Genomic DNA, 27,341 nt, shown 5'->3' with positions numbered 1-27,341 from the left:
GTTTGCTGACACGGTTGGTGTTTAGGTGCTGTTTAAAAAACAATTGTGATTAGCTAGTAAGACTGTGTTGTTTGTTTTTTGCAGTTATTTTGGTCCTGAAGAGAGCCCCACAAGAAGCGGGCGCGAAACGTGTCGACCTTGCGTATTTTTTACCAAACAATCTTAGGGCAATAGCTCATGGCTGCTTTTGTGCATTATGATTTGAATTGATTAATTTAAAAATGTGTTATTGATTTGTTGTGAACAAAAAGGACTATTGGTTGTAAATAGGTGATGTTTGGTGGTTATCCCTGGTATTACACTTAGATACAAATGGGTTTTGTAGCCAGGTTATGAGATATTGTGTTGGGGTGCTTGTAATGGAGTATGGGCTATAAATGTGTGATGAATGTGACATGTGAGTAGAACGTGTGAGTGAGTGAAGTGAGTTTGTATTTAACAATAATATGGCTGGATATATGTTTTAATGTTTATTGTTGTCGTGTCGGATAACGTTTTTTGGTACATTCTAAAAAAGTAATAATGTTTTAACTCCAAAGTGTTATAATGGTTTAAATAAATTCAAATTAAGCCAAAGGTGGTGTAATGGTGCTAGAGATTTGTTCTAGGCACTAATGAAGTAGAATCTGAGTGGATTATCGGTATTGGCATTCTCTTGTGATTTGGATATATTAGGCTCAGCTCTATTTATTGGAGCCTGGACCTTTTATTTGTTCTTTGGTTTAGGGATAAGCTGGCATGAGAACGTGAGGATTTAACGCTAATTAAACATTCCATGCGACACGCAATATTAGTGAAAACTGTCAGTAACATTGAACCTTATTTGGCCTCGAATATGACACAACACCAATGCCATACATTGACTTACTTCAGGTTGAATTTATTCCCTCGCTTAATCTCATTTAATTATGGATGTTTTAGGAAATCGGACTTGCCCCTGTTTAACTGTGACAATACATCGATCAATGACACATTGCAAGTTGTTATGTTTTGTCCAAAATATAATAATATGAGACACAAATATTTACATCCAATTTTAAACAAATGAATTTTAAGCAAGTTAGGCCAGCCTTATTGTTTTTACAGCTGTTAACTATTCCTTTACTTTGCTTTTCTCTAGTATGCTTTTTGATGGGGGTGTTAAAATAAGAAAGAGTTTGGTAATGAGAAATTGTATATAATTTTTTGATTTTGCTTTTTTGATTTTATTTATAAAATTGAATAAAGATCATAAATTGAAATTGAATTGATTGTAAAGTTTCCTATCCTGTGGGACTGTTATAGCCTCCAGGTATTGCTCAAGTTCACTTGCCAATTAAAATTCCAGGAAGTCCGATGTAAGACGGACCTGACGCTGGTGGATTAGGGAAGACTGGGCCACCCATTTTCAGTATTGTATCTTAATTAAGTCCCTACTAGGGAACGATGCACGGTCCCTAGCATCCCACAATCCCTCCAACCCTATTGCAGTGAGCAGAGATTTCAATTTATAGAACCATCCAATTTGCTTGAACCGATCAAGCACAAATACTTCGGATAAAGCAGCAGCATATGGAAGCAACTCTGGAGTAGTCATAAGGCTGAGCCAGAACAGAATGGGGTGTAATTTTGCCTTCTCGATGATGGAAGTCCTCTATGGAAGTGAAACCAGAGCTCTCAGAAATTTGTTCTCCAGAGTCAAGAGGCCATCCAGATTTTCAAACCACCACATTTCTGCACCATATAATGTTGAGCCCACAGCCTTACAGTCATAGATGTGAAGCGGAGCTGCTACAGGTCTAGTGGAGGAGGTCCTATGCTCTTTGATCATTGTCCCAGTAATCTGCTTGTGTTGAAGGGACCTCTTTAATAAATGAGGCTTCCATGACTGATCATCAGAGAGGGGGATCTCCAGGTACTCAAAGGTCTTCACTCTCTCCAGGGGTACCCCACCCAATGCGAGCTTTCCGCAGAATGTTTTGTTGGGGTTCAGCATAAAAAGTTTTGTTTTTGTGGTGTTAATCGCCAAACCTAGCATGATGCAGAAGGCCTCAAAACGATCTAGGAGTTTTGGTAACTAGCAGCGTGTCGTCGGCAAACAACAGTGTTACCACTTTGGTGCCCCCCAGAGAGGGGGCATCAGCAGGGATATCTGAAAGGTACCAGATTGCACCATTAACAAAAAGTGAGAAGAGTGTGGGGGCAAGTATGCAGCCCTGTCGGACCCCTTTATTAACTTTAATTGGATCAGTTAACTGTTCTTGATTGCCCCCAGAGGACCCTTGCGTAGTTGGTCTCATGGAGGCGAATAACTAGCGTTAGAACATCAATAGGGAGGCCCATCTCTTTCAGGACATACCAAAGCTTATGTCTTGGGACCAAATCAAAGGCAGACCTTGGGTCAATGAAAGCAACATAGAGGCTTCCCTGGCCTATAGTCACCGCCTTCCATGTCAATAAAAGGAAGCAAAGGACCTGGTCGGTGGTGCTAATTTTCTTCCTGAACCCATCTTAGAAGGGGGACAAGATGCTAAAGTCGTTGATCCAAAAATGTATTTTTATGAGGAGTGCCTGAGCGAACACCTTTTGTACACAGTCTATCAAACTGATAAGCCTGTAGTTGGAGGTTAATGATCGGTCACCCTTCTTGTAGACTGGAATCACCTCAGCTCCCTTTCTAGGGAATCACCTCAGCTCCCTTTCTAGGGATGAGGTGCAGGCAGGAGCCTGCAGGTGGAGGAGAGCCTCGAACGCCTACCTGAGAGGAGCTCGAGCTGCAGCTTAAGGGCAGGCCCTTAATGGTGAAGCGGCGCGGGGGAGAGCGTTGACTCTGACCAGGAAGTCAGAGGTCTTGCTCTTCTTGCCACGCAGCAGGTGCAATTAAGTAGGAGTCAGGGAGGGTGATCAGCTGGGAGGTGGGAGTGACACGATGGAAGAGGGGCAGCAGGGCAGCGGCACGGAGCATGGGAAGAAGGAGCGAGGATGGAAACGGAATAGAGAAAAAGGGACAAAGAGGCAAAAAGAGAAAAAGGGGAATAGAGCAAAGAGTCAAAAAGGGGAAAAGAAAAAAGAGGCAAAAAATAGAACGAAAGAGGCAAAGAGTGCACAGAACAGAGCATAATAGCAGAAGAGCAGGCTGCTGTTCCACTAGACCACCAGGGATGAGGTGCAAGCACAAGTCTGCGGGTAGGAAGGGCCTCAAACACCTACCTGAGAGGAGCTTGGGCTGGAGCTTAAGGGCAGACCCTTAATGAAGCTGCATGGGGTAGAGCAGTGACTCTGACCAGGAGATCAGATGTCTTGCTCTTATTGCCACGCAGCGGCCGCCATTAAGTAGGGGTCAGGGGAGGGCGATCAGCTGGGAGGCGAGAACGACACGCTGGGGGAGAGACCGCGGGGCCAGCAGCGGCGTATACATCTTCTTATGCAAAAATTTAAAGCCAGGGCCATTTGAATTCCTTCTTTAATGTACCTATTAACCCTTTCCACTAGCTTATTGGATGATGGACTGTATAAAGGTGTTTTCTGTTTTCTAATTAATCTTTTGGGAGATTAATTGCTTGCCATTATCTGACACTACAATATCTGGATACCTTTCTTTTGAAAATACCTCTTTCACAATCCTTTCTGTTGTGATATTGTTCACTAATTCTTAACTTACCCATTTTGTATAGTAATTAGTCAATACAATTATATAACACATTTCACCTCCCAAACACATGTATGGTCCTGCAAAATGAATGGCCACCTTTGACCATGTTCTGTTCATGATTTCCACCAAATGCATTCCTTCTTTCAAACATTTCCAGTGTTTGTCTTACTTAAAGGCATTCTACACAACTATTTATATTAAGATCTACTTCAAAGTCCATACCTGGCCACCAATAATGTTCTCTCAATAGTTAGGTCTCGTGACCTATCAATGCGCATGCGCATTGAGCGGAGCGAGATATAAAGGGGCTTAAACAGAGCTTACCGAGATCGGGCGATTCCGAGCAGTGCCCGTGAAAAGCTCGCTCAATGCGCATGTGCATTGCCATAAAAAGCGCGTGCACAGACACCAGCCTCCCTCCCACAGTCATCCCCCAGCGTGCGCTGTGCCAACAAGCCTTTGAAATGAAGCTTAGCTTCACTTCAAAGGTATCCGCTACACCCGCCCCCTGCTTCACACGTTTCTCGCATTTCTCCTCCCTCCCTCGCCTCCCTCGCCCTTCAGCGTGCCTTTTCCTAATGTCCAAAGAGTCTGCGGCTACGTTTCTCCTCAATGTCCTTCCTTCTGTTGTTCACCCTGCTCCCTTTCTTCCTTCGTTCTTTCCTTTCCTTCTTTTGAACCGTCAGTCTCCATCCTTTCTTTCCCTCTTCCTTGTTGTGTGTGGGGCAATATTCCCCCCCAGGTTTGCAGTGCACGAGCAGCTGCCACCCCTCCTCCACTGCTCTCCCTCTAGGCACGCATTTCTTTCCCACAGATTTAGAGAACTCGCAGCTACCTCACACCTCTCCCTCCCTAGCGGAAGCAACCTCTTCTTAATCTCTCCTCCCCGCCTCCTCCCCTCTATCGTGAATTATTTCCGTGTATTATTTTAATTCATTCCAGGCGCTTAAATTGGCTTGCCCTGGATATGTCTTCTGCACGGTACTTCAGTCAGCAATGGTAGAGGTTAGTGCTTTAATGCTTAATTTACTTGTATATTTTAGCCCGTCAATGTGCCCTTCCACAAAAACACAGCATTTTTCTGTTTGCCGAGAGGTCGCTGCATTCTGCATCGCTTGTATCCTGCTCTATTTTGAATAATGACTTCCGCTACATGTTTCTCCCGTGTGAGTGCCTCGCACCATGATGCCAGTATGTTTATGATTTTCGCCCATCACTGGCCGTTTTGATTCCCCTTCTGCTTCATTATAAGCCCTCCACCCACCATCCGAGCACACACAGCCCCTGAAGCAGTGGGGTTTTATTTGATTAATTATAGCCCTTTGATGCGCCCTTCCACATAAACGCAGCATTTCCCTATTTGCAGAGAGGTCCCCGAACATGCTGCGTTGCTTTGGTATCCTGCTTGCTCAAGGAATTCTTTATTTACAGATAGGGTAAATTTGTAGGGCAATTTGTTAGCTCTTCTCAGCATCGCCAGTGACTGGCATTGGCGTTTAAAAGATTGTGTTTTCCTCCGCGTGTGCTGGCTGGAGATAAACCATACGAACTACAGCGTCACATAACCGTTTGCCCCTTGCTTTTTACCTTCCCCTGTCGGACCCCTCCTCCCTCAATTACAGGTTGCTTCTGGTCACTACACAAGCAGCCATCTGCAGTTTTTGATGTGCCTCACTCGATGATTTAAAACAGCTTTCCACACACACTTTAAATCCATCTCCGTTCATGCCTTTCCCCCCACCCACTCCTTCATCCGTCCATTCTGTGCCTGTGTTTGTTACATTTTAATGTAACTATTAGCAAACAGTGAAAGGTTCTCAAGCCGCTCCCCAAAAACAACTGCCTGTAGAGTTGAACAATGTTCGTAACTTACTTTGGGACTTGTATCAACTTCAAATGAGGGAAAGCTTTCAAATTTTTTTTATAGGGGCATTCTGCAACCATGCGCATTGTGCACAGCTTTCATTTGACACCAGACACTTCGTGCGCGCGCCCCGACTCTACTAACACAAGCATTCAGCTCACCAGTCTGCACACTCCCTGACCCCCCATATGCTTGCTCACCAGTGTCTCTCCCACCCTTTCTTTGATCTCTGCAGCGAGTTCTCACAGGCTCCTCTCTGCCCCCTTTCTTTAATGGCCCTCCCCCTCCCCAGCACAGAGCAGGAAAACCGGTTCTCATCCGCCTTTTGAGGGGTCCAAACTTGAAGTACAGGGCTCGTCCTGCAGCAGAGGTACATAATTGAACGTGTTTGGTGCCTGCATTTTATGCGCGAATGCACGCAATAACACAGACCGCTGTACTTGGTTGTCAAGCTTCATAATGTAAATGCAGGCAAAGCTTTAACCGATCGGCCTACAGGATATTTTTCTCAAAACGCCTCAGTAGCTTTTTGTCAGATTTTGAGCAGCAAATTCCGGTGATGGAAGTGTATAGCACTTTCTGGCGTATACAAATATTTCCAGATGCCAGTAAGAGCAAAACTGGCACAATAGATTTATACAAAGCTGTGCATGAGATTCGTGCCTCTTCCTTTTATCATTCTACTTATGAGATTCGTGTCTCTTCCTTATATCATTCTACTTTGGTTTTGGTAGAAAATTGCACAGTACATTTTAATATATAATTTTTAGAATCCGTAATGATATCGGAATGGAGACTAATTTTGACTGTTTTAGTCTCCCGCATGTCTTGAACTCTTGAGATTACAGTTTTTTTAGGTCTCACTGAGCCACACACACCACCCCACACACAACCCCACACACACACACCCACACACACACTCCCACACACACCCCACACACACCCCCACACACACCCCCAAACACACAACCCCCCCACAACCCCACACACACCCACAGCACCCCACACACAACCCCCACACACACACACAACCCCCACACACAACCCCCCACACACAACCCCCCACACACACAACCCCCTACACACACAACCCCACACACACAACCCCTCACACACAACCCCCACACACACAACCCCCACACACACAACCCCCACACACACACAACCACCCCCACACACACAACCCCCCACACACAACCCCCCACACACCAAACCCCCCACACACAACCCCCCACACACACAACCCCACATACACAACCCCACACACTCACACAACCCCCCACACACACAACCCCACTCACCCCCCACATACCCACCCCCACACACCCCACATACACCCCACACACCCACACCCCCCCCACACACCCACCCACAACATCGCTATGCGCTACCACAGCATCACTGCACGCCACAGCATCACTCGCCACCACAACAACTGGCACTTCTTGGGTTGCCTTGTCCTACAGCTAAATTTGAACTGTTCTGATTTAGAGTCTCATAATTTTCACAATTTTGCAGTAAAACGATCAAAGAGGTACTAACTTAATTTCGACATTATTATTGAAGTGCAGTTTATCTTGTCTTCCTCAGTACTTCGTACATCTCTCTAGAGATGTGGCCTAACGACCAGAGCTGCCATCTAAGTCACGTACATACAAAACATGTTGCATTACAAATGCTATAGGTGTCACATTCGCGAAAGTTATAACTATAGGCATTGTAAATGACAAAGCTATCAATTTAGCTATTTTAAAAACCAACACATAAATAAAATATGTCATTTACAAGACCAATAGCTCCAACTTTTCTAATGCGAGACCTATTGCATTGCCAATGCTTGTTTTTTAGTTGAGGTTGCACCTGGATGACTCTCATGCGCCAAAACAACTAGCCTTTTCCTAATGCTTGATGGTGGTATAAACAAATCATTACGCATAAGTACATTTCCTTCAATGTTTAATTCATCCTTAAGCTGACAAAACTATTTGATGACTCTGTCTAAATGTCTGATTGATGGACAATCCATGATGACATGTTCTTAACTTTTCGTAAACCTATATCTTACTCCATGGCGTCTAGCCAGTCGTGTTCTTTTATTACACTCTCACTCATCTGAATAGCATCAATCATTGCCACAACACACTCCTCCGAAGCACTACCTACACTATCATCAGCTTCATTTAGAGGCAATCTACGAAAGCAATCTGCTCTACAATCAAGGCCACCTGACATATGTTTGATTTTGAATGTGTACTCTTGAAGTTTTGAGATTAACCTGACTAACCTCAATGAAGCTGTTGAGTCTCCACGTCCAGAGCCATCCATCGTATAAACTAAAGGTTTGTGATCAGTTACTAGGGTGAATGTTTTTCCGCACAAATAAGTCTTTAATTTTTCTACTGCTCAAACACATGCTAATGCCTCTCTTTCTATTGTGCTATAATGTTTTTCTGCAATAGTTAATGTTCTTGAAAGAAGTCCTACAGTTTGTTCTTTCCCTACTGTTATTTGAGTGAATACAGCTCCAAGTCCAAACGCACTTGCAACTGCAGTCACCACATTCTCCGCTTCAGAATCATATGATTTTAAAGATGGTGCTCTTATCATATTTTTTACTTCCTCAAAAGCTTGCTGTTGTTCCTATCTCCAGATAAATGTAACCTTTTTACGTAACAAAGATCTAAGTGGTTCAACTAAAAATGCATACTCATTCACAAAACGAGAATAGCACTCACTTAATCCTAGAAATGATCTCAAGGAGTCTCTGCTACTGGTGCTCCACGAATAGCTTTCACAATGTACATTTTTGGTGTAATTCCTTCTGAAGATACTGTTTGACCTAAATAATCGACTTTAGCCTGCAAAAATGTACACTTTTTTTGCTGACAGTTACTCCTTTAGCTTCCAATATATCTAAAACACGATCTAATGTCTTATTATGTTCTTCTACATTTTTAGCATATATCATAATGTCTTGAAACATTTGCACACCTTGTACCTGGCCAAATAAAATGTCCATTAGTCTCAGAAAACAATAGCGTCAGACACTAAACCGAACGCCATGCGTAATAATCGAAATGCACCAAATGGTGTTATAAATGTTAAATCTTTTCAATCTTCAGACAATTTGACTTGATGATAAGCCGACTTAAGATAAATTATAGTGAAATAAGATGATCAACTAATAGCTGCCAACAGTTCGTTCATTTTTGGTAAAGGGTGACGGTCTATCGCTATGTTCTTATTTAATGACCTCAAATCGGCACAAAGACGGATGTGCCCAGACTTTTTTTTCGCAGTAACAATCGCTGAAACCCACTCAGATGAATCTGTAGGTTTAATTATACCATCACATATCCTTTCATAATATTTTAAGTTCACAAGATTACATGCTGTACTTTATGACACACGGGTACAGCTTCACTTTTCAACTTTATTTTATGCTCAAATCCCTTGAAGCGCCCTGCCATGGCTGAAAATACTTTGGCCTGCCTCTCCAAAATCCCCTAAACACTCTCTTGTTCTATTTTTTCTCCCTGTATATTTAAAATGGGCAATTCACCTAAAACAATAGGATCTGCAGCTCCTGGTTTTAACCAAAGTCATCAACGTCCTAAATCTTGCCATCCCACTATATTCCTACCATTCTCTGCCACATAAATCTTTGTTCTAATTAAACGTCCTCGAAATTCAAGTTCATCTTCAAAATAACCTAACAAAATAATTTCAAAATCTCCAAACGCTTCGGGATTGATATCTGCTTCAAACAATGTAACCTTTTTCCATGATTTTTTAAATACATCTTCATCTAATAAAGTTAAAAGTGACCCTGAGTCAGCCTTGATATTTAACTCAACTCCACCAATATGAACTGTACCCAAAGGTCCCTTGAACCTGGTTGGGCTAGAACCTGCTTCCACAGTAAGAACTATGTTCGCACACGTATCTTCGTCGAACTCCTCAACTGAGTTTACCCTTACGCTTTGTTTACTACTCCTGCACACCGCAGAGAAATTACCAATTTTAGAGCACTTTAGACATTTTTTTCCAAAAGCTAGACAATATGGATTATTGCCCAAATGCACTTTAGACCCTCACCTGTAACAAACAATCTGCCTTTTATTAAAGGATCTACCACTTTTCCATTTTTCATTACTATCTCCACTAGAACTTGCAGTACTACTTAAATGTTTTTTTGTATTTTCTTTTCACTGACAACACACAGGTTAAATGTTGAACTTCCTCAGATGTCAAAACTTTAGCAGAAATGATTAACCTTTCTAACCCTTTAGGTATGTCAGTCACTTCAGATAAAGTTGGGTTACGACGAGCTAATAATCTCTCCTGTATTTTCTTTGAATAGCAATGCAAAACAAATTGATTTCCTATATAAACATCACTGTTATCTTTAAATTTGCACGTAGATGCCAGTATCCAAAATGCCGTTATGTATTCTTCCACATTTTTGTCTGGCCCTTGTTTTCTCAAGTCGAAAGTGTGTCTCTCCACCATAATACTAGGTTCACTAGTATACTGTTTCTCCATTCTTCTGACTGCCTCAGTATATTCATCTCAATGGCCAAATTGTTCACGAGGTGCATCCACTCCACTTCTGGAAGATTGCAAAACACTTCTTGACCAGCTGTGCAAAGTAAGCCATACATTAGTGCTTTTTTCCTTTCTGCATCAAACGTTTTGCCATCAATTGCTATTAGATAGCTTTCAAAGTTTCTGTGTCCATTTTTTCATTTAATTAGTGGTTTTCCTGCACTTTGTGAAAATAATCCAGTAGGTGTTGCATACTGACTATTTGCCATATCTGATATTTTTCCTGAAAACAGGCTAAATGTAACTATAATTTTTTAATACATATTATTCCACTAATTGTTAGATAATTAAATGTATGCTGCTTTTAAATTGTGACACCAAAACTGGAGCAAGAAGAGGGGCATATCGTCAATGGTAAGCACTTTGTTTTACCGTATCCAATCCCAAAATATGTCCGTCACGTACAGAGTTTGCTTGCTCTCTAAAGGAATTGGGACTTTTATTACAAGCTTGTTAAAGACGTAAACATCACCGGAGACAGAATGATAGCAGAATCGTAGAATGCAGTATTGTGATTGGTCTGAGCGTCCGTGTTCGACCCTCAACCAGGGAATGGGGGCCTGGGCATGTTCTCCATGCAGGCTGTAATGCAACCTGCATGGAGAAACTGGAAACTGCTCATGATTGTCTTGGGCCACTGAAACAGTCATGTGCACTTAGGAGTGGCCAATTTATGTTTCCTCTACTTTGCACTGCGTAAAAGCAGAGGGGAGACACTACGGCGGCGGAGCCGCCACAGTTTCTGCATTTCTAAACTTTGCCACCAAGTTCGGCAAAAAAACTGTGCAGGCAATGTTAACTATATTTAATGCCAAGTAAGCATAGGTAACTGTATATAGGGCGGAAAGACGGTATAGAATGCCTTTTTAGAAACATTTTGTCTCTCCCTAAGAGCTGTTCTTCCTTTGTATGTCATACTGAGCTCGGGGTTTTGTTTTTAACTGACCCGATTAGAATCCAGCCGATTTATTATGGCACAACGTATGGACCTGTGATGACACTGTTTTAAACCGCAAGTTTATTAATGATTGTTTTAAACTGTCCGGCGTGCATTGAATTCCTTGGTTCAAATTTGTTAAACAGACTTGTTCCGAACTAGGTCTTGTTGATTAGTTTGAGAACCCTGCCATACTTCACTCCTTTAGTAGAAATGAATTAAACAAACAATGTCTGGGGGTGAACCTACCACCAAAGGCTGGGGACCTTGTAACAACAAGACTGAGAAGTTTACATGTTATATGTCATATTTTGTAAATGTGAAAAAAATTCAATAAAAATATATATATAACAAAAAAAAGAAAAGAAACAATGTCTGTTTTTGCGCGGGAACTGGTTAAACCCAGTGTTGGCAGACACCAGAGTATACCTGTACGGACGGTTTGTAGCACTATCTTAATTTTGTGCAGAACTGTTATCACAGGTTCATTTTAGGTTAGACATCTTATACTGTTTAGTCACTTTTCCAAACAATAAAGACTGGTCCGACCTGCTGATCAAATGCCCCTGTGATGATTTATCTAGCCATTGCACTTTGCACATTATGTTTTTATGTACTTTTTACTAGGTCCCTCATTAACGTGTTATACTGCCTATTCTATGCGGTTATAATTTTAAACAATGCCGCCCTGCATTTCTGTTTATACAACAACTCACTTCTTTATTGATTTGCTGTACGATTTCTAGCTTTTCTTGGTTTGTGATTTATCTTAGTAAAAATATGACTACTCAGAATTGAGGTTTTATTGACAGTTGTTAGAGCTCAATCGTTCAATTGGTTACAACAGTGGTTCCCAAACTTTTTTGACCTGTGGCTCCCTTGACCTAATCGGCAGTTGGCCGTGGCTCCCCACCATTTTTTTACCGGTGGGTGGGTGGTATGTACCTCCTGTTATCTTCCTTAAAGTAATTGGGACGCATTCTTTCACTCATCCAACCATCCGTTCACTCATCCAGCCATACGTTCTCTCATCCATCCACCCTTTCACTTCACTCATCTATCCATCCTTTTGTCCATCTACCCCCTTTCACTAACTCATCAATCCTTACATCCACCCTTTCACTCATCCATCCATTCACCATTTCACTTATCAATTCATCCATCAACCCATTCACTTGCCCATCATCTACCCTTTCATTCATCCATCCTTTCACACACCCATCCACCAATTCACTCACCCATCAGCTGCCCTTTCACTCATCCATCCATCCTTTCACACACCCATCCACACTTTTACCCATCCATCTACCTTTCCACCCATACATCCATCCATCTATTTACCTTTTCTCTCATCCATACTTCCACTCATTCACTCATCCATCCATCCTTTCTTTCTTTATCTATCCATTCACCCTTTCATTCATGCATTCATGCTTTCAGTAATCCATCCAGCCATTCAGACATTCCTTCACTTATTTACTCACCCACCTTTCCACATTATGGGCTGAGCTTTTGTCTGCAGAGTTGCAGGCAGAAGAGGCCTATCAAGAACGAACTACAGCAAGGGGTGGGGTGCGGTGGGGGAGAGTTCACTATGCCCCTGCACATAGACAGACTGAAAACGTAGAAGTCATGCATGATGCACAGTGCCAGGATGTGAGGTTACTGTAACATGGTGTTGTTTCCAGGGCTTTAAGTGTCAGGGTTTGAGACCCGAACCACGGCGCCTACCTAGAATTGGGAAACTACAAGTCCCAGGAGTCTCGGTGATATGGGGGCGGAACCTACATATTGGGACTGAACCTGGAAGTCGGGTTGTATCGGATTCGTTTAGCGTGTTTGGACTAATGGTGCGGCTGCCCGTTAGTTGCTAGTTCTCCGTGGTGCTTCGCTGGTTCAGGCGCGAAGACACGGACTCTAGTGTGTTCGACCCGGCTGGGTCGCGAACTTTACCATCTCGGAGGGGAAGCGTCGGAGACGCGGTCTCCTTGTTGGAGTGGTTGTGGTGCTTCGCACAGAAGGAGCTGCGCGAAGACACGACCACCTTTGGATCGGTGTTCCCAGGGCGAAAGGGGTGTGTCGGCTGACACACTCTGCGGTGCTGTGGTGCTTCGCTGTTTTAAACGCGAAGACACGGACGCTGGACATTGCTCTCCCTTTGCTGGTTTGGAGAGGGAAGCCTTTTGCAAGCAACGCTCCGAGGGATAGAAGAGACGCCTGCTACTGTCGACGTGGGAGCCCAGTGATTCTGTAGACTCCATTAGAGGTTGGCGGTAGGATTTGAGGCTATCTGGCCAGTAGACCCTCCTTGTTTATTGTTCCTTCTTTTATTTATTGTTTTTCTATTTCTCCATTTGATTTGGGCTCTGGTGCAACTGTGAATTCCCGCCTTTACTTCTGTGACGGAACAGAAGTAGGGAATAGTTCAACCATTGGTATCATTGCTGACAATACCGCTGAAGGGCGAGGCCTGTCATGCTCATTAGTGGCATCGGGGTGTGAGGCTCTAGTACGTACACAAAAGGGAGGCGGAAAGGATAGAGACTTATAGCGGAAAGCAGGAAAGGAATAACCTGTGCTTGTGTCATTGTAGGTATATCTCAGGGAGGTACACACGAGAAGAGCGTCGGGTGACCGCGTTAGTTGTTCCACACCGGTAATCCTACCAAGTTACGCTTACGTCCTCATTGAGACGTCTATGTAGTGAGGTGCCATAGAGTGGTGGTAACAGGTTCTTCCTTTGTTTTTCAGGTTGACACCCTTCGGGCCGCACCATCTCGGCCTTATACATTTTTCCCTCGCCAGATCACCTCTAAGCTTTGGGTACAGATCGGAACCAAGCATGGGGAGGTCTGGAGGTGGACCCTTTGAGCATCACCCGGATCCCGAAGAGCGGGGCATTACCTGACATTAAGCGGTGTAAAAAAACTGGGGGGTCTCTTCAAAGGGGTTGTTGGATGTAATTAAGAGCGCAGTTTAAAACACCTAGGCTAAAAATCTGCGCTTAGCATAGTGTTGCGCCCGACTGGTATTATGTGATTTCTGTCATTGCATCCAGATATATAATACAGCAAGTATCATTGCACCAACAACAAGCCAGGACTATTGGCTTTGTCAATGGTTGCTAGTTCCTTAAAATAAAAAAGCAGCAACCATGGCTTTGTTGAATATAATATTGAAAATACTTCAGTTAAAAAATGATGAGACAGTGAAAGAAGGATAACCTGTTCTTTTAAACTTATTTCACAGGCTTCTTTAAATCTAGTGTTCTCTAACATTGCAGGATGGGCGTTTTACTTTTTATCTAACAGAAGGCCCTTCTGTACACTGAGGCAGGAGGCCGCCACCACATGCTTGAACACCCCTGACTGCCCCATTGTCATTCAGTAAGTGGCAATCAGCCCCATACAGAATTTCAATGGGCGGGGTGGGGCTGCTCTTGTGCCCCTGGAGGAGTGCGAGGCGGCTCCATCAGCGGGGGTGAGGCCTCTCGCAGGGGAGCAGCGCTGCTCCCTGTGATGGCCAAAATTACAGATAAAAGGTGTAGGGACGGTCCGGAATTTACGGACGGTTGGTCACCCTAGTGTGCGCGGCGCCCCTGGCACCTCATTACGGCGCACTGGGGTGCCGCGGCGCACAGTTTGGGAACCACAGGGTTACAATCATGATTGTGTAAACTATTTTCTATGTGTATCCTCTTATAGTTTCTTTTATGAAAATCAAATAAACTTTGATTGACTACTTTAAAACTATTTAGAAAGGTCTATACTTTTTATATACGATTATGAAACCAAAACAGAGGCAAATTGCTGTGTTGAAAAGAATGAAGAGGATTTTACTTCAACCCTTTTTAAAGAACGAGTTGGCTGCTCCTGGCCTTCCCGAAATTACTCAATGTGAACAAATGGCTGCTATTTTTCTCTGACAAAGTTGGCCACCTTATTAGCGAGGGAAACAAAGCTGTTATGGTCAAGTAATGAGAGCTATTCTAAATTACCTTTTTTGTGGAGTGTAATTGTCCAGAAACTGCTTTAAAACATCTGCAATGCTCCTGCAGTGCTTTTGGCAGGTCAGATAACAGAATGTTCCCAGTGTGCATCTGTGGGCCCTGTGCTTATGAATGATTTCATACCAGGACAGACGGTCAATGATTCCGAAATAAATACGTGTATCAGCTGTCTGTTGATGATATGTTGTCACTGACCCTGACAATTGCAGGTGACGCCATTCTCCAAATACTTTCAAGTGCTCATTGTGCTGCGATTGATTTGTGCTCCACATGCTTCTAAAGGTGAGCGTGGGCAGTAAACATAGCTTGTTTTTTCTCTGGTGGGGGCAGCTGTAGTGCCTGATTCAGATTTGGGTGGTAATTGAAAATCCTGTTTCTATAGGAAGAGATGAGATTACAAGAGAATCCACCCGTTGCATTACCACCATCAAATTATGTTTGTTGCAGAAATGTCACCAATGGATTTTCTTCCAGATTTAGCACTGAATGCAGGAATAAGCATATTGTCCTTTACCCCAGACCAAAATCAGGCAACTAGACTGCTGTATTGCAGAAGAACCGGGGCAGTGCCTCGACCGCACTATTAACCGCTACCGCGTTTTCCCGCTGTGTGCTGATTTTAAAAAAACGGCCGGTTTGTGACAAAGCCAGCTCGTCATCCGCGTAGCGCAGGTAACGCCCATGAGGAGCTGGCTTTGTCATCCGCATCGAAGGGGTTAATCTTTCTCTTTTGTGCACCTTAAAGCTCCTGGCACCTCTGTTTGCTAAGATCATCTTCCTCATCTTCACTTTACTTTTTATGCTTCTCCCTTCTATCTTTTTACATTTTTTGTTCTCAATCCCCACTTTCCTCGTTGTATCCCCTCCTTTGTCTCAGTCCTCCGTTTATCTCCTCTCTCTCTCGCTCTCTCTCTCTCTCTCGCTCTGTTTCTAATCTCTAGCTTTCCTTTTCTCGAATATTTTTGCTATCTTTACTGTTCTCTTCCTCCACCTTCTCACCCCACTTTTTGTCTCTGTGCTGTACATCTGTCCTCCTGTAACACCCATATTCCTCCTTTTGTTGCTGTCATCTACCCTTCTCCTTTTGCCCCTTCTCCTTATGTCCTATGACGACCCTTATTGTGTAGCTGATACCTCAGATTAAACTTTCAGGTGAAGTTGTTTGAAAGTGAGGAAGCTATCAGAATCAGTGTTAAAATGCTTCAACTGTAGTGTTCACCGACTGGTCAAGACAACACTGGTTTACGTTCGCTTAAATATGTGTTCTGAGATATTGCAGCTTAGGGTGCTGAGTCATGGTGACAGCTACTCCTTTTTTCATTAGAAAATATTTGTACACATAAGATTGAGCACTTGCTAGTCCTACAAAACTTGGAGATTACTGCTGCCCCATGACAGATGATTATTAAAAATGTAGCTTCCATTGCTTCAGTATAGACTCTGGGCCCGATTCACAAAGGTAAACTGAGACGAAAGTCTAACTTTATGACTTTCGGTATTCACAAAGGGCATTTACAAGTATTAAAGTTAGACCTTTGTCTCAATTTTACTTAAGTTTTGGTCTTAAGTTTAACTGAGACCAATAGTCTAGTATCAGTTAAACTTAAGACCAAAACTTGTTGAAATGAGACAAAAGTCTAACTTTACTACTCGTAAATGCCCTTTGTGAATACCAAAAGTCATAACGTTAGACTTTCGTGTCAGTTTACCTTTGTGAATCGGGCCCACAGACTCTATTATGTGGCTCATCACTCATCAAAAGCCCCAGAGCAGGTGTTTTATATATTGATACACCTTACCACAAAATTTGCCTGGCCTCTAGGAGCGGTCTGAGTCACAACTCATTCCTTATGGCCAGCCCAAGTTGGCCCATGAGCATAGAGTGACAGATTTACAACGAACTATAAAAATTAAAGCCAGAGTGCCACCTTAGTTTGGAGAAGATGTCAGTCACTTGATCTCGGATGTAGCCTTGATGAGTGAAGCCTGCAAAATGGCACAAGGACAATTCTCATGGCACACCCATGGCACTACCCGGAGTACTGCCTGACATTTTGCCGACCCACAATATAACCTCCAGTCGGCAGCTAAATAAGTGCTGTGCTGACAACTTGTCTCTATGCTCGTTACTGACACATAGTTATTTTAGGAGGGGGTATTTGAATCTCAGTCTCTTGGTGCATTCATCAAACAGAATCCTTCACTGGTTGCATGGACCTTTGGTTGTTGACTTGTATTGAGATGGAGCTAACATTGGCAATGCATTTCAATTGAGGTGAAGTTATTTAAATGAGAAATGTTGAGATTGCCCAAGATTAAATCACCTAGTTTTATTTGCAGTCTAACAACATCTAAGGGTCTCTCACCTGGTGTGGACTGATGTTCCTGGCTTGCTACCACAGTCACATAACTATCAGGAAATCTGCTAAAGAGGCAAATTAATTAATCAATCTCAGTTGAAACTGCTCATTACGTGTGCTCGTGGTTGTGAACTCTAACTTTTCTCCAGGTCAAATACTCTGAGCAATTTGAGATGGACTCCAACCAATTACCTGGAAGTTTTGAGACCTAGGAGTAAGCTTGGCTGAGGCACTCCTTCTAATGCCCCCAGTGTGGTGGGCATCTGAGTACCAATCACCAATGCAGGGTATGCGGGAAATGTAGATCGCGGCAATCCATAAACAGGTGCAGCTGCCCAAAGGCACCTGTGATAGCTCCATTAGCAACAGATAGATCGGGCACAGCTGCTGCTTGAAGGGTTGGAGAGGGTCCTCCAGTTTGTGCAACATTGGGGTTAACTGGGACCGTAGCAGTAGTACCACTATTAGTGACACCATCACTATTAGAAGGTAGGGCAGCATTATAAGGTGAAGGATGGGATGACAAAAAGTCATTTAGGAAACCATCAATGAAGTCACTTCCCTACCTGATTGGTCTGGTTTCTCAGCATCTTTCTCTCACTTGGCTTTTTGTTTCTTAGATTTCTTATTTGTTAATACAGGGTACATACTAACTCCCTCAACTTTTTCCTTTCTCCACTTCTGTTGCTCTGCATCCCATTTAGCGTCTATATAACTACGAATAGCTCTTTTAGCTCTGTTTTCATATTTCTCCTTGTCCTTGGCATGAGCAGTGCGTTTCCAAGCATTTAAAGCCTCGAATTGGGCAGATATAGGTGGAATTTGCATATCATATAACAGATCCCTCAAATGTTTGGTTATTCTCAAATTAAACGTCCCATATTGAGGGCCTTGTGATATTAAGCCCCTGGCACCTGTAGGGCAGAACCTGACTACCAACAAAGAAGAAGGACACTGAAGAGCCGATAAAAGCAAAAGACAGAAGAAAAGCAACTGACTTGGCACCACCCCTACCGGCCTGTCTGCTGTTTCCTGTCGAACCTGATCCAAAGACGTCTCATCCTGCAGCTGTCATGCCTCTGAAGACTGGGAGGATGGCCTGCCTTCAATGAAAACTCAAGAATTCCAGTGGAGGAGTGGGGTTGCTCCCCTGCATCCTGCAGGCACCCCAAGAAGAACTGTGAGGACTCAGGAATCGCCAAAACCTGACGCAGCCAAGCACCACTGTAGCCAAGCCCCCATCCCATGTCGAAGTGGGTCAACAGTAGCAGTGCGGTCCCCAAGCCCTCAAGAGACCGAGTACACTTTGGGTTCATCCCTCGTGAACTCCCTGACATCCCCTGCAGCCTCTATTTGCAGGTCACAGATGAAGAAACCAGACACCACAAAGACCCTCTGCACCCAGCCAACCTGCCCAGAGTAGAAGAGGACCACTGGTGTCCTGTTAGATTTGAAATGTCCTTATCGTAATGTTCATGTTATGTTCCATGTTAAGTTAGCATTCATGCCACCATTTTATTAGTAACCGACATTTCGTTTTGTGATCTCAAATCAGTTTCTGTCTTATATTGCTTGTCTCTCCAGAAAACCGCCTCCTGTACCTTCAGCTTGTACTGCCCAAGGCCGAATTTTGTTGCACTAATGAATGTACTCTATATTGCTGCATACATCCGCTGTTTGATAACCTGTTCCCACATCTTAGAATGGTAGAGACAGGCCAAATGGCCTTGGAGCAGAGATAGAGTAGAGTGTACCCAGACCCAGGACCATCCTTCTTGGCTACCTTTGTTCACCGTTGCTTGGACCCTAAATTTCCAGTCAGGGCGTGTTCTTGGGAAATTGGGAATATATAATATCGGACTTTATGTTGGGGGAGCCAGTCCCTCAACTGTCATCTCAGGAGACTGGTCATGCTGGGCTCCCCTGTAGCGCAATACTAATAAATAACGTGGTTTCTATTCTCTAGTGCCTGATCCACTCTTCATTGTTTGGAAGGCTGAGAGGTGGTCGACAGTGACCCGGGTGGCCCTAATCGGGTCACTTCCTTTCAGTTCCCACATCCCCTAGAATCGCAAGATTTGAGCCCTTTGCGTGGTTCAACCAGACTGGCCTCCCAGTCAAAACCTGCACCCTCTTTTCAAGAAGACTGACACCTTTTGACTCACATTGGGCACCCGATGCTGTATTGCACCCCTGCACCCGGCCGCCATAGTGTCACTGCTGGTGCTACTTTTGCCCCGCCTGATTCTTACCTCAAGCCCCAGAGATTGGTCTCATAAATTGCTGTACTTTACCTGAATGCCACACTTGTTTTTCCTCCCATAGGATAACATTGCAGGTTCTGAAAAATGCAGTCGACTTTTTCAAATCCAAAGTATTTCTCTTGCAAAATGTACCTACCTGATCGTATTGATTCTGGTGCCTTAAACATATTTAAAGAAATGTGTTATTTTTATAAATTGGTGTGGATCTCCTTATTGAGTTTTGTGCATCATTTATTGACAATTGTGTGTCTTTGTAGATGTCTAACATTCCTCTCTGATAAGCTTAAGGCTGCTTGACCACACTAACCCCTAGTAGAGCATCTTGGGAGCCTCTGTCAACTCATAAGTGAACTCCTGGACTCTTTGAACGATATACTTCATTTGGTATTTCATATAAGGAGCCAGCTGCCTACAGTATCAAATCCCAATTGACTACTTTTCAGCACCAGTATCCAATCTGTGCACATTTTTCCTTATCCTGACATCACAGCACAATACTTTAAGATGTAACAACCAATACCACTGCAGGACCTGCCCCACCAAGCAATCCAGTGTGCCACACTGTGATGCAACTCTTGCTTCTTGCAATGGTTCACCCACCTTTATAATATCCCCGTACACACACAGAAACTCTCTAAAAGCATTAAAACAAGCACTTTTAATACAAAATCCTTCTCTGCTCTCATAAAGAAACTCAAACACTCATGCATGGGGACAATAGATATAATGTTTTCTGATGTTAATATGCACACAGATGAGAACAAAGTTACGGTTAACTATCTATTGTGTTTTCAATCGTACCTCACGAACCAGCACTACAAACCCTAGCAGACAAGTTAACAACAATATACTTTCATCTATCCTGGGATCTTGGACTGCGATGAGCTCTATAACAACTTCAACTGCTCAACATTGCATGTATGTGCATCTATACGATAAGTCAAAAAGCATCATCACACTGCAGGACACACATCTGTGACATAACACTGCAAGCTTAGCATACACAATCACTACAAGCAAACTTATTAATACTCACTCCTCAGCTAGTGCGAACTCATTCAAACCTGTTGGAGCACTGTCAATCTTCCAAACTTGGCCACAGATTGTAAGGGCATGGACTGGGCATCGTCGACTCCAGATTTCTTCTTGATTACTCTAGCTCCCTAAATTTCAGTGAGAAACTATTCTCTGATCGCTGCCACCTGGGGGTATTTGAACCACCGTCGCTTGGTGAAATTAGCAAACAGAATACCCCCCTGGTTGTATGGAACTTTGGTTATCAACTTGAAGCTTTGAAAAGGGGCTAACATCAAAATTACTTCACAATTACTGTGAACTCAAAAAGGCTTCCCAATGACGAGAGAGGACAGTATTCCAACCATAAAGTTTTATTTTTCAAGAAATTAGTCAATCATTAATCTGGATTTCTAAAGAGGAAGGGAAGAAGGCGTCAAAATTCTGTGACCTTTGGAAGTTCAGGAGAAACTAAGGAGTGCCTAGCATAAAGCTTTGCACTCAGGGAAAAACACAACGGAAATGTATGCCCTCTTATAAGTCCAGAGTAAAGTCTGCCCGAAACTAACTATGGAACACTAATTTGAAAGCACAGTTAAATGGTCCAGAACATCCATATCTCGCTCCCACAGTCCAAGACCAATCCAGTGGCAGCATTTGCTGAGAGGTAGGTTCCCCAAATTCCCACTCACACACACTTTGCTACACATCTCCTCGTCCTTGAGAGTTGCATTTTCCAAGCACACCAGGTACAGTAGGCTCTTTCACCATCATCTCTTCACATCTGCTGCCAGCTTTCCCTTCCCAGGCCTCACTATCAATCTAATACACAGCAATAAACCTTTTTATAGCCAATGAAGAACCCGATAACACACCTGCAGAGGAAAGAAAAGCTGCACAACAGCAAGTGTACAATGTGACATACTCTGCTAAGGCCCAGAGTCAGGCTACGTTAACTCAAGAGTCAAACATGAATGCTCATTACAATATTATTAATCCTTAGCAATCAAACTATTATTATGTGTAAATACATTCAGTAATTACGATCAAATTGGTTATCGTTCAGTATAGGACATTAACATATGATCTTCTCAACAGCTAATGTGATGTCCTACTACAATTCCTGTTAAAACAGAACACAGATTAAGGAATGTTAGACACATTCTTGAATATATGAATCACACGTAAATGCATATAAATTATATCTGGAAGGTGAAGCCTAAAATTATGCTGCTCCATTATACAGGTGCACACTTTAGGAGTGTTTATGGTGGATCTCAAAATTGCTTGACACCATATTTCAGTGCACTATGGTTGTAAAAGGGACTAATTTGCATTAATCAACCCCGTGATGGGTGACACTTGGTGAGTGAAATGAGACTCCACAGAATGGTTCTGAGGTCAGGAGGTACTTCTAAAGTGTACTTCTTTTGAATGTGACTTATTTCATATCAGTAGGCTATGAGGGGCTAGCATTGGTGGCACCATGTGTCTATTCTGGAAGGTCAGTTCCTTTTTGCCTTTTGCCTAGTGTGCCTTCATGTCCTTCTCTTCTGCTAAACGTATTGCCTAGTCTTCCTCAAGTCTATCTTTTGCTCTTTTCCTGTGGGATATATATAGCATGCTAGCTTTGGATGTACGTGTGTGTGCTTGACTCTATGGGAACAGTAATGACATTTGGAACAGATATATATATATGAGACTCATAAAATGCAGACTAGATTTCAGCCTATTCAGGGGTTTTGTTTGTTGAAGGAAGGTCTGAAAACTCCATACACTGCCTTTGAAGTCAGCCTGCCCCCATAGTTGAAGGATTTGATTTGACTGCCCATGAAAGTGCAAGTGCAGGTCAGTAGTGTCTTTATGCTTCTTATTCAGGAGGGTTACTACAAGGAGAACTGTGTAATGCCTGATAGAGATCAACTCCCCCGGTTTTGTGTCTGTTCTCATGCCCTCCCAGAACATGCCAACTTGCTTCTCTCAATCTGCTGATTCTGAAGCTCACACATTATGACTGTCAGCCTTTGTGGACCCCCACCGACACCTAAAATCACAAATAACCCAGAACACAACAGCATTGGAATTCACATTTCTGATGACCAGCCGGGCATAAAAACTGTGTGCATACTCAGGGTTTTGGGGCCAGGATACTTTTTGCCGCAAGGAGAGTACACACCAGTGTAATTGAGTTATCTCTTGAGCTTCAGAACTGGTGCCTCAGACTTTCAGCTCTCTTTCCAAGTCAGGAAAAGTCTTGGGGACCCAGAAACTCTGGATAAAGTGTTGTTTGACTTTGTCCTTGAGGGAGGAAGGTCAACTGCAGTGAAAAAGAGTCCAAGAGTCAGAGTAGAAAGCTTTGTTGAAAAAAGGATCATAGCCCAGTGACATGCAAATTGAGGAAGCTGTGTAGAGCGACTCAGGAAAGTAACATGCAACACCACTTTGGCTTGAAGGGAGGATCTACGCCATGCTTAGTGTGCTGTGGCCACTTCTGTCCCTGTTACCACTCACATGTAGGCCTAGTTGGCCCCACTGAACATTAAGCTTGCTTGGTTTACCCATTTAGCATGGGAGGGAGGGAAATAATTTTAAAAAACAAATTACGACTTACAAACCATATTAGAATTGCACTTTAGAATGCATTTAAACTGCTGCTGAAATGCTTTCACATAGAAAAGGACAGTAGGAAAATGGTTTGCTTTGTAACGTGAAAGAATCTTTAAAAAAAATGCATTATTAAGAGTCACAAAATAATTCAGCTATTACTCATACGCAGGAGAAGTGTGCTTACCTAAATACATGTGAAATAACATTTAGAGAAAATGTCGGCACAAAGCTATCATTCTTAAATGTGTTCCTTTAGAAGGCCCAAAGCCATTTCTTTCGACTCTTGCTCTGTAATGTAGTTCCTATATTCCCAATAGGCTCTGCGCATTGGAATATTGTACACTATGATTAGACAGAGGACTGGGCTCGGTATGTCTCTATCGAGTATACTAAACGTAAGTGTGTGTGTGCCAGCTAACTCAGAGATCACTAGAAACTTTCTCTAATAAACAAGAAGGGATTCGTTTCTGACAACCGCATAAACATGACAACTTTGTTTCCCCTAGAATTGAAACATATCTTCAGAGTCGTGGAAACAATAGATAACTATTTCACTCAGCCAATCGTGCATACTTCGTTTCTACAGAGTTGCATAGAAATAGAGAGACTGGTGTTTTAATAAAAAGGGGTTTATTGAACAGTCTTCTTTCTCATGCAAGAGAGGTGAACTGCTACAATCGTTAGACAGATTGCAAAGTATAATAGGTACAGCGAGAACAGTAATATAAAATAATACTGTAATAGCATTGTCTGTTGCTATGACATGTAAAAATACATACATAAATAACACAGGCTAAAATACTCAACTTGTGCTTCTAAAATATGCCTACCCCAGTGTACCTAACCTAGGTCTAGTACGAAGGAAGAAGTAGGTGTTTGTCTTTTAGCATAGGTTTAGTTTTGCCAATAATTGCCAAAGGTTTCTCTAGGTTTTAATCAGCTCCATACCTTAGAATGAGAGAGGTTGGTATCTCTGTCTCGGGACTTGATTTCCCAACTCCACGCAAGGGGAGTTGGAAGCACTGGAGCTGGATTCTCGGCAGGAGGATGACAGATTCTGATCAGCGCGTCAGCTGGAGAGTTGGCTTCCTTCGGCACTTGCTGTAGCGAGCGGCGTCGTGTAAGTAGGTAGTCGAACTGCACCGAACCACACCGTGCTTTGCTATAGCAAGTGAAGGTATATTTATACCTTGAAGGTGTTTAGGAATGCCAGTATTGACGTAAAAGTCGGGCATATGAACGTCATGGATGAACCCCTAAGGAATAGTTGTTCATGCATAATAATGAGTTTCTTGGAGAAATCAATATCCAGGCTAGGGGAAGTCCCTTCTGCTTAAGAGTCTGGTTTTCCAAGAAATCGTTGTGACGTAGATGATTGGATGGAAGTAGCCATGCCTGTATTTGGGTAGAATGGGCTATGCCTAAATAAGGACTGGATTTCTATGCCTACATAAGGGAAATGTGAATTGTACCTAAATAAGGGCAGTAATCAGGAAATTCATTTGGAATCTAAATCAACATACAACACCCACTCCACTTTCTTATGTACGACATTACTAAATTCTAAACATGTTTAAACATATCTAAAACATATCTATACATGAAATGTGAAAACCCCTCCAAAATACATAAAAATGCATTACAACTGGTTGTACACATAAAAGATGCATTGGTGTTGTACGCATTAAGGCAATGTTTAATTCTAACCATAAATTTACATTCGAATGCTAAATGAATGAAGCGTGAAAATATACATTTATAAAAATGGCTGGTAAATACAGAAGAAGAAAGGCCGAAACCATTTCATGTCAGATTACATAAAACTGTTTGTATGTGGACAAGGTCAAATATTGTCTCTGATAGTATTCAAAGAATTCTTGTTCTCTATGAATAGTTCTACTTTAAACAGATTACCTTGTTCCAAAAAAAGAAAAATACAAATTTGGAAAAAAGAAATTTAATCATAGGAAAAAGTTCTTTGTTTTCAAAAATGAAGGTCAAATTCAAAGTCTCTCAGAACACTGTGTGCCACATTCAAAAGTCAGTGTTAGCGCATGGAGAAAACATGAAATCTTCTAAGTCTGTAAAAAAGTTGTCTATCATTGTAGTGACAGTTGGATGACCTCGTTTAGAAGATTAACTGCACATAGATTTATTTATTTATAAAATTTCTAGAGCGCACAAATACCTTACTGTGTCTCGGCTTTGGAGTTCACTAAGATTGCAAAAGGTTCCTACTAAATCTACTGGTTAAAAAGCCAAGTTTTAAGGTGTTTCCGAAATATTAGTAAGGTAGGGCTCGATTTAATGTAAATTGGAAGCTTGTTCCACAGTTTCGAAGCAGCCACTACAAAGCGTTTATTTCCCCATGTTGCTTTCGTAGTGCGTGGGATGTTTAGCAGCTGGGATGCCGAAGAACGTAGGGATCGATTGGGTGTATAGATACTGATAGATTTTTAAAAAAATCTGGTCCAGTGTTGTTCAGTGTTTTGTAAATAATGCACAAGGCCTTGAACTTTGTGCGACATCTAATCGGCAGCCAGTGTAATTGGCGAATGATGGGAGATATGGATGAAAATTTAGATGTGCCGGTTAAGATCCTTGCAGCAGCGTTTTGCACAAGCTGTAATTTGTTCAGGACTTGCTTCTGTGCGTTCAACAATAGACCATTGCAGTAATCAACCTTTGACAGAACCAGAGTGGACATTAAGGTTTTACCTGTGTTTGGAGGTAAAAAAGGAAGTAGTTTCTTTACCATTCTCAAGGTGTAAAAGGAGGCTGATACTACTGCGTTAGCATGGCTGACAAAAGTTAGCCTATCATCGAATAAGACTCCAAGATTCCTGACTTTTGATACCGGTAGGGGAGGAGCTCCCAGCTCTAGTGGCCACCAGAGTGGGGACCAGGACGGGGCCAGTTCACCAAATAGCATGACCTCCGTCTTATCGGAGTTTAATTTTAAACAGTTCTGGTCCATCCAGGTGCTAATCGCTCTCATACCATCCTGGAAGTTAGCGGCCACTGCTGCTCCATTTTTGTGGATAGCCAGGACTAATTGAGTGTCATCGGCGTATGATGTCAATCCAATGCCAAATGACTTAATCACCCTCGCCAAGTCCGACACATAGATGTTAAAAAGCGTCGGACTTAGCGAGGAGCCCTGGGGAACTCCACAAGGCAGGATGAAATCAGGCGAGTAATAACTCCCCATTTTGACAGACTGCTCTCTGTCCGATAAAAAGGATGCCAATAGAGCCTTAGCTTTACCCTGAATGCCAATGGCAGCGACACGGTCGATCAAGATGTTATGATCGACCGTGTCGAAAGCCGCAGACAGATCTAGAAGTATCAGGACCGCTGTACTGCCTTGGGCCATAATTATCCTGATCTCTTCTGCTGCTTTTATCAGAGCAGTCTCGGTCCCATGGCCCTTTCTAAACCCAAATTGGGTATCATCTAGCAGCTCGTTCTTGTCAATAAAACTGGATAATTGTAGATTAATTACCTTCTCGAAAACCTTAGATGGATAGGGGAGCGAGGCAATGGGTCGATAACTTTTTAACTCAGCTGGATTTAATGTCGTTTTTTTTAGTAGAGGTTTCACAACAACTTTCTTCCAAATTATAGGATAGTCACCTGTCATGAACATAGCATTACAGATATTAGTGAGCACCGGGGCTATCTGATTAGAGACCAATTTAAGGATGGACGGGGGGCATGGGTCCATAGGGGATCCTGATTTAACAGTGTTCATGATTTCCTCCATGGAGGCCTGAGAGAGTGAAGAGAAAGTTTCCAGTCTTGTAGATATTTGGGAATTATCTGGAACCGCTGTGGTGGCAGAGTTTTTTTTGGTAAAATTATCGAAAATATCTGTAACCTTTCCTTTCAAAAAATCTGTAACTTCATTACAAAAGGTTTGAGATGGTTCTATGGAATCGGGGGCCGGAGGGTTGGATAGTTTTTTCACCCCCTGAAATAGCTGTTTGTTCGAGTTTTGAGCTAATTCTATTTGTGAGGTGAAGAAATTACCTTTTTCCTTGATGA

The 27,341-nt window shown here is 42.7% G+C and overlaps 1 protein-coding gene across 1 annotated transcript in view; it reads right to left on the bottom strand.

Annotated features, from left to right (window-relative positions):
* The window catches only part of EIF6 (eukaryotic translation initiation factor 6), a 106,938-nt gene extending 85,907 nt beyond the window's left edge, over positions 1 to 21,031 (bottom strand). Inside the window, exon 1 of the mRNA XM_078652198.1 lies at positions 20,710 to 21,031. The gene's annotated coding sequence lies outside the window, so the exon portion shown is untranslated. The remainder of the gene's footprint in view (positions 1 to 20,709) is intronic.
* Between the last annotated feature and the right edge of the window lie 6,310 nt (positions 21,032 to 27,341).

This window comes from Lissotriton helveticus, chromosome 7, assembly GCF_964261635.1.
Source record: "Lissotriton helveticus chromosome 7, aLisHel1.1, whole genome shotgun sequence".
Taxonomy (NCBI): domain Eukaryota; kingdom Metazoa; phylum Chordata; class Amphibia; order Caudata; family Salamandridae; genus Lissotriton; species Lissotriton helveticus.
Note: the sequence above shows the minus strand (reverse complement) of the source record. Positions and strands in the feature narration are given on the sequence as shown.